The following is a 7,615-nucleotide window of genomic DNA, read 5'->3' as shown; positions in this document are numbered from 1 at the left end:
AGAGTGTAAGAGGAATCTCTGTAGCACCCCATGAGATAATTCCTAAGGTGTGGAGCAGTCATCCTTCCAGCACTATCTTCTGCAATTCCCTGGTTAGGCAGGAAGTACTTGTTGGAGGGTTTCCAGTCGCCAACCCTGACTGGTGGTGTGGAAAGATATTAAAGGTGACTGAAACATCTGGGAGAATAAACAGAGTCACATTGCCCTATTTCTCAGTGCCGTTCATCCACCAGCCAACCAAAGGAGTTTCTCTGTAAAACCAAACTGAAGTGGTTCCATCTAAATACATAGCCTGGAACTGACCAGCCTTCATTTGTGCTATCATTTGCCCAGGTATGACAACTCTGAGACCACCATCGGTAAATGGGCTCATCAGATCCATGCTTATTTCAGAAATTTCTGTTCAAAGCACAAGCGATGGAAGATCTATATTCACAGCAGGATACTTAGTGAATGCCTTTGTTTCGCGGAAACTTGGCATGATTCAGGGATGTGTTTTCCTAGCATGCTTAGGATTTATATAATGGGAGTGGCAGATCAAGGTTTTTAGTTAGTTGTTATCCATCTCTCTCAAGAAACAATAGAGTGTGCCTCAGGGTTGAAATAACTAGACTGACCGTTGTAGTTGAATGCAGTGGAATTCGTATTAGTGGCGGGGTGAAAAAAATGTAATCCCTTCTGCTTTGGGGAGGATTTCTCTGAACCAGTTTATAGCAGCTTTAGGGTAGAGTGGTGTGGATTTTGATTGGGGAAATGATATGAGGAGGGTTAACTCTCCCCTCCATTGCCATGGCTCCAGTCCAAATTGGATCCTGTGGCTGCTTTGAAATCTTTTAAAAATTATGGTATCTCCTGGGGAAGGTATAGTCTGGATTTCAGTTAAAAGGCAGTTCTTCAGCCCATTCCTTCCCTTTGATGTCTAAACCTTGGAAACAAAACATGATACTGGAAGTAACGCAAGTTCAATTTGTCTTTAAAATAATCTCCTATGGAAAATAATGGGAGTCTCACAGCATGAGCTTCTGAACTCAGAAATGGATGCAGCTGTGCAGCATGCAGAAAACATGTTTGGTCACAGGATGAAGTGCTGCATTATGTAGTACAGGGGTCACCAACCTAAGGCCCATGGGCCAGAAGCGGGCCGCAGAGGTCGTTTGACTGGCCCCCGAGCCGCCCCCGAACCGAGCTGCCCACTCACATGTTGTGATAAACCGGCGCAGCACAGGGAGTTGCTTCCGCTGCGCCGGAAATGGCGTCTATGCAGATGCCGAAAATCGTGGGTGCACGCGCTCATGCACACACGCGGTCCAGCACCCATGGGACTGAACCGGTCCAGGCAAGATAAACCTTGCTGACCCCTGATGTAGTATCATCACCTTTTGTTCCCCAAGAACGTCATCAGATTTTGATAACACATTACGGATTGCAGCATTTCATTCAGTTGTGATGACTGTATTCTTGAATAATAAACTCATTGCTGTAGGACAATATGACTGTTGTCCTGCTGTGAGGTTCTCAATATATGCCAACTTCTGTTTTTCCAGCTCTGATTCCCACGTTTCTGGAATTTTAATTCTTAGGTCAAAGGTTCTGTGTGTTTCTAAAAATAAAACAATCCTTCTATAAAAGTACGTTATAAGGGCCTCTGTACTCTAGCCACTGCAGTAGTTGAACTACTAGTGACTTTCGGACAACTGTCACCAGTCTTCAAGAAGGCCAAGGAAGGAAGAAGCAATTTTGGTTTAGAGAGCACAGCTATTATAAACAGGGCAAGGTAGACCTTTGAAGCCATGATATCAGCTAAAGAAGATTCAACTACCCATTGGCTCCTATCCTTTCCTTGGGCTCTCCTTTAGGATTGAATTAATGGACCTGCTGAACAAAGACATTTTGACAGTTTTGGTGCAGGATGCACTGTTCATAATTCTCAAGGCTCCTTAAGAACTTGCCGAGATGGAATATGAGGAAAAAGCAAAATCAAGAGTGGAAAAAGAAACAACAAAAATAAATTGGAAAGCCTGAATAGTTCAGTTGGTTAGAGCATGGTGCTGATAATGCCAAGGTTGCAGGTTCGATCCCCATACGGGACAGCTGCATATTCCTGCACTGCAGGGAGTTGGACTAGTTGATTCTCAGGGTCCCTTCCAACTCTACAATTCTATGATTCCAGAAGTCTATGAAATTAGCTGCAAAAAAGGACCTTTCAGGATTGTTTGGTGGACATGTAATTCTAAATGCATGGCAAAGAAATACCTAGGTTGTTAATCTGGAGATCCAAACAATGCCAAGTCATACGATGCCAATTCCTGGTCATTGCACCAATGTGAATTAGGTCCTTCAACCAGGGCTCTGCAGGCCTAGCAGGGCCCAGATTAACATAGGTAGGAATGGTGTATACATACAAATTGTGATGCATGCCATTCCATCACACCCATCAAAGGGATTTAATGGGATGCCTTTAAAGGGAATACCTATCAAGCATGGGACTTAAGGCACAACATGTCATTCCCACTGCCTTCACGTACAGCCTTCGATAACTGCTAGTCTGCTATTATTAGTACTTCATTCTAGATGAAAGGGAATATTCATTTTTATCAAAAGATTTGCATCACTTGCCTCTGGTGGTGGTGGGATTATAAACAGTGAGGTCTGAATAGGGATGGGAAATAAATTATTTCAGTTTGCATTTTAAATGTGAAATTACCTAATAATTCATGGTGCCAAACAAACAAACAAAAATGAACTGAAACATAGCTCTCTTGAAAACTGCACTTATTTGAATTTTGCAGTGCACTCCTTATGCAAAGGATGTGTATAGAATTATATAAGGCACACTCTTCCATTGTCTCCCGAGACAGAGGATGCCAACCAATATTAGTAAAAAGGGTCCTATAGGATGAGTGTATTAGTGAAAAGGATGTACAAGAAAGCATTATATGAAGGGGAAATTGCTTGTAAAAAAATCATTTTCTAGGCAAAATTGCATACAAAAATATGTGTATTAAGAGAAAATAAAAGGACCCAAAAATGTGTACAAACTGTCATGTAGACACTTTAAAAATGTTTGCAGTTATATGAGGAAATGAGAGTGAACCAAAAATAAAAATGGAAAAATGAAAAACAGAGAGCTGAAACTAACACATTCATTCATCTCTTGAGGGAAATAAAATGCAAGTACAGATACTGACAATTCAATTAGAGCTAGTAATATCATTTGTACATTTAAAAAAATGTGAGCAGATCATGCATTTCTACTAAAAATTTAAAAGTAGACCCTGAAAAACTCAAGCAGCCCCCACTTGAGTTAGATTTCAGGACACTTGTAGCTCTGGTGTTTGGGGATATTTAATTTAGAATAAGTAGACTATAAAATTACCCATGGTATGTAGAAAGGGCCGCTTCAGACTGCTGTTTTATGGTAAGTGGTGGAGCAACATGTTGTTGATACCTTAATAGTGTGGTATTAGTGGATGTATACTGGATTGCCTACACATAAACTCACTTTATCATTTGTTCTGCAATGCTTCCGCAATGTTCCCCCATTGTTGTGTTCAGACTTTAACTGCCCATTCCATCATCCATGTTCCCAACAACTTGAATTCTTTCACTTTTTTTTTAGTTACTTGTGCACCCATAATTTCATCTGTACATTCATACATATACTAGTGGCCAAAATTGTGGGAACCTTTTGGGAAAAGTGTATTTCTGAGGTTTGATGGCTCATAACACCACTTTTTTTGGAGTAATACCATAAAATTATATATCAATGGAAAGATAATTTAATGAAGAATGTAATGGAATAACTTTTATGAAGGATTATTTATTACAACAGCAGCCATAAAGAAAAAAACGTGAAACACATAGAAAAAATGAGATATACAATACTTAGTTGAGTAACCTTTAGTTTTAATTATGGCCTTACAACACCTTCCCATGGAGTGAACCAAGTTTTTTTTAGTTCTGTAGCTGTAATAATCTGAAACCAAGATTGAATTATTGCCTCTGTTAATTGGGTTTTATTGCTAGGTTGCTTCTGACAAACAGGTTTCTTTCATCGGCTCCACACTTCAAACCATGTTCATGGCAGCTTACAACATTTTTAAAAATGCATAATTGCAACATAAGAATAGTAGTCGTAAACAATAAATGAAACATTAAAAAAATATACAACTCAACTGAAAAATTTTCACAAGGTCCAACAGCAAGAATAGTAGTCGTAAACAATAAATGAAACATTAAAAAAATATACAACCCAACTGAAAAATTTCCACAAGGTCCAACAGCAAGAATAGTAGTCGTAAACAATAAATGAAACATTAAAAAAATATACAACCCAACTGAAAAATTTCCACAAGGTCCAACAGCAACAACCATCCCAACCATGCCCCCCCCCAAACAAGAGCCCAGCCTAGGATTCGGTTCAGCAGCCTCAGCTTTTGTAGTTGGTCAGTCAGGGGGGCCTCCCCCCCCAACAAGCTAAGTGGAAAAAGCCTGCAAACACTTCTTGTGTTTGCTATGATTGCTTTGCTACACCATTGCTCATTTCCACCAAACAGAACAAAACAAAATGCCCACTCACCAAAAAACAAAAGCCCACCTGAATGCTGGTATCAACCTGAAGTATATGTGAGTGGTTACATCACAAAGAAGCAGATACAATGCAGCACATTGCCAAGGCCCCCTTGTGCTATAGCGCAATTAGAAGCTGGACTAAAAAGAAGAAATAGAACATTTGTAGTACAGTGGTACCTCGGGTTAAGAACTTAATTCATTCTGGAGGTCCGTTCTTAACCTGAAACTGTTCTTAACCTGAGGTAGCACTTTAGCTAATGGGGCCTCCCGCTGCCGCCGCACCACCACCGTGCAATCTCTGTTCTCATCCTGAAGCAAAGTTCTTAACTCGAGGTACTATTTCTGGGTTAGCAGAGGTGTAACCTGAAGCGTCTGTAACCCGAGGTACCACTGTATATGGGATTTCAGGAGGAAACTACTGGACATACAATGCAAAGTAGTGTGACTGCTCCAAAATCTTTGAGAGCGCAAATCGCATTTACTTCACGAGCGCAGATAACCATCTCAATACCACCAAGTGTATAGATAATTATAAATGCACAATAAATAGGATGAAGGTTTTCTCCCATTCTTATTCTACTAGAATCTGGAGTGAACCAATGAAGCTGGACATTGGGAGACCCAGGACCTACAAAGGAAAATTCTCCTTCACACACTGCATAGCTAAGGTATGAAATTCACTTCCACGGGGTGTAGTGATGGCCACAGGGCCTGCCCAATACATTTCGGCGCCTGAGGCAAACCACAAAATGTTGCCCCCCCCCCCCCGCCAGGGAAGAAGTGGCGAGTGAGGATCTACATCAGGAACAAGGAAGGACTAAAGATCTACACTGAGATCTGCTCACCTAAAGATCTGTTGCGGAACACCAGTGAGGAGAGTGCTCAGGTACTGCTTGAGAACTTCTCACAAGCATCTGGTTGGCCACTGTGAGAAGAGGATGCAGAACTAGATGGGCCTGTGCTCTGATGCTCTATTTTTCTATGGCCATGTGTTAGCAATTTCCAACAACACATTGCTTGTTTTCTTGTTGGCGGACGTTGCAATGTGCAAGGATGCAAAGAAACTTCTGGGAAGTCTTCAAAAAGTTAGTTTTTCAGGTGCATTTTAAAACAAGATAAGCAGAAATTTACATGCTCCAACTCACCGCCCTTTTCCTTTGTGGAAATTGCGAAATTAGTTTGTTTCAACTGAAATCATCCTTATGGGAAAATTCATCCGCTTTGGAGAACAGAAAAGAACAAAAACTCAAAAGAAACCAATGCTGGCATCCAGATACTTCTTAACTCTGGACCAAAGTCCCCACCCAGCCAAGATCTCTTGGCTTGAACATGTTTTTCATGCTCCCAGCTCAACAGCCTGGTATGTTCCAGCCAGTGAAGTCCTACTGAAAGTCCAAATTAGGTTGCAAGTTCAGCATGCTTTTTGGCTGATCACCCAGGAAATGTGGGGGCCTACCGCCATCTGTTGGTAAGTCTCTTTCACAGCAGATGCAGCTTTCAAAGAAGAACATGAAATTATAATTATAATTATAAATTATAAATTATAAATTATAAATATAAATATATCTCTCTCTCTCTCACACGCACGCACGCGCGCACACACACAGAGCGCATGTAAAGGTTAAGGAGAATTCTGAAAGATATGAAAGTTTGCAATTCTTGAAGTGGGGGAAGAGAATTTTTATTTTTTCTCCCCTTTCTCTAGAAATCAGGAGTGTTCCTTAATCTGAATATTTAAAGGCCTTTCTGCACAACTGGTCAGGATTGCAACCTTCAGATTGAGGAGCCTGCAGAGAAAGAGGGGAAAGGGGTAGAATCTGGCAGCCTAGATGAAAATTGGGGAAGGGGGGCAAAGAAAAACATGCCTTTCCCCCCTTCCCCAACTCCTGAAGCGCCCCTCAAGACCTGAACAGAACTAGCTTTCTGCTCAAAGCTCTCAGGTGTCCTAAAAAGCACCCCTCTTACAGGGTGGGATGCACTACAACATTGTGTTGTAGTTCTCAGAAGATAAAAATAATAAATTATAATTACTATGCACAACTCACAGCACATTCCTATTGGTTGAATGGGGCTTACTCCTAGCTAAGTGGGAGTAGGAATACAGCCTAAAGTTTGAAAATGGTCCTTGGCTGATATCCAATTATGGTAACAATAATGGAATATGCCAATAATTAAAGAAAGAAAAATTGTTAAAAGCTGAGATTTGGTAACTCAATATATAAAAAAGAATTACAAATCTCAAGAAGAGGAATAGATTATTTGTACTTATAAGAGAAAGAACATTTGGAAAGCTGGCTCATACTTTTGAAGCAAGTGTAATATTATATTGTTCATATTCAATATTTATTAATAATTTATTTGAAGGTGGGTAGAGTTGTTTTTGCTATTTTGCATTTATACATATTGTATATATTGTATAATTAAAGTATTATATGAGTTTATAAATATTAGCAAATGCATTCAAATGTTGAATTGTACTAATCTGTAGAGTATAATCTATACTTTTTGCATATTTCACTTTTTGAAGGGTAACATGTGCAATAGTTTATGGGCCAGTGTTTATCATTTCTTCTTCTTCTGGCTTGCACAAGCGGAACTCAACATTTCTTTCCCACCACATATTTTTGCTGTTGTGCAGTTGAACAGAACCATAACCAGGAAAAATGTGGGACTGTTTCCCTTTGAAGGAGAATGTTGGCAAACTGGAATCACTTGGGTTGTAGTTATGGGCAAAAGAGATCCTTTGGGAGGAAGGCCAATACATAAATAAAATAAAAAATTGAAACAGAATAATAAAAAAGAATAATAAAAAAGAATAAAAAAGGGACGCGGGTGGCGCTGTGGGTAAATCCTCAGTGCCTAGGGCTTGCCGATCGCGTGGTCGGCGGTTCGAATCCCCGCGGCGGGGTGAGCTCCCGTCTTCGGTCCCAGCTCCTGCCCACCTAGCAGTTTGAAAGCACCCCTAAGTGCAAGTAGATAAATAGGTACCGCTTTCTAGCGGGAAGGTAAACGGCGTTTCCGTGTGCTGCGCTGGTGCTGGCTC

This window comes from Podarcis gaigeae (assembly GCF_964106915.1).
Source record: "Podarcis gaigeae genome assembly, chromosome: 1".
NCBI lineage: Eukaryota > Metazoa > Chordata > Lepidosauria > Squamata > Lacertidae > Podarcis > Podarcis gaigeae.
This window is presented reverse-complemented; position numbering follows the sequence as displayed.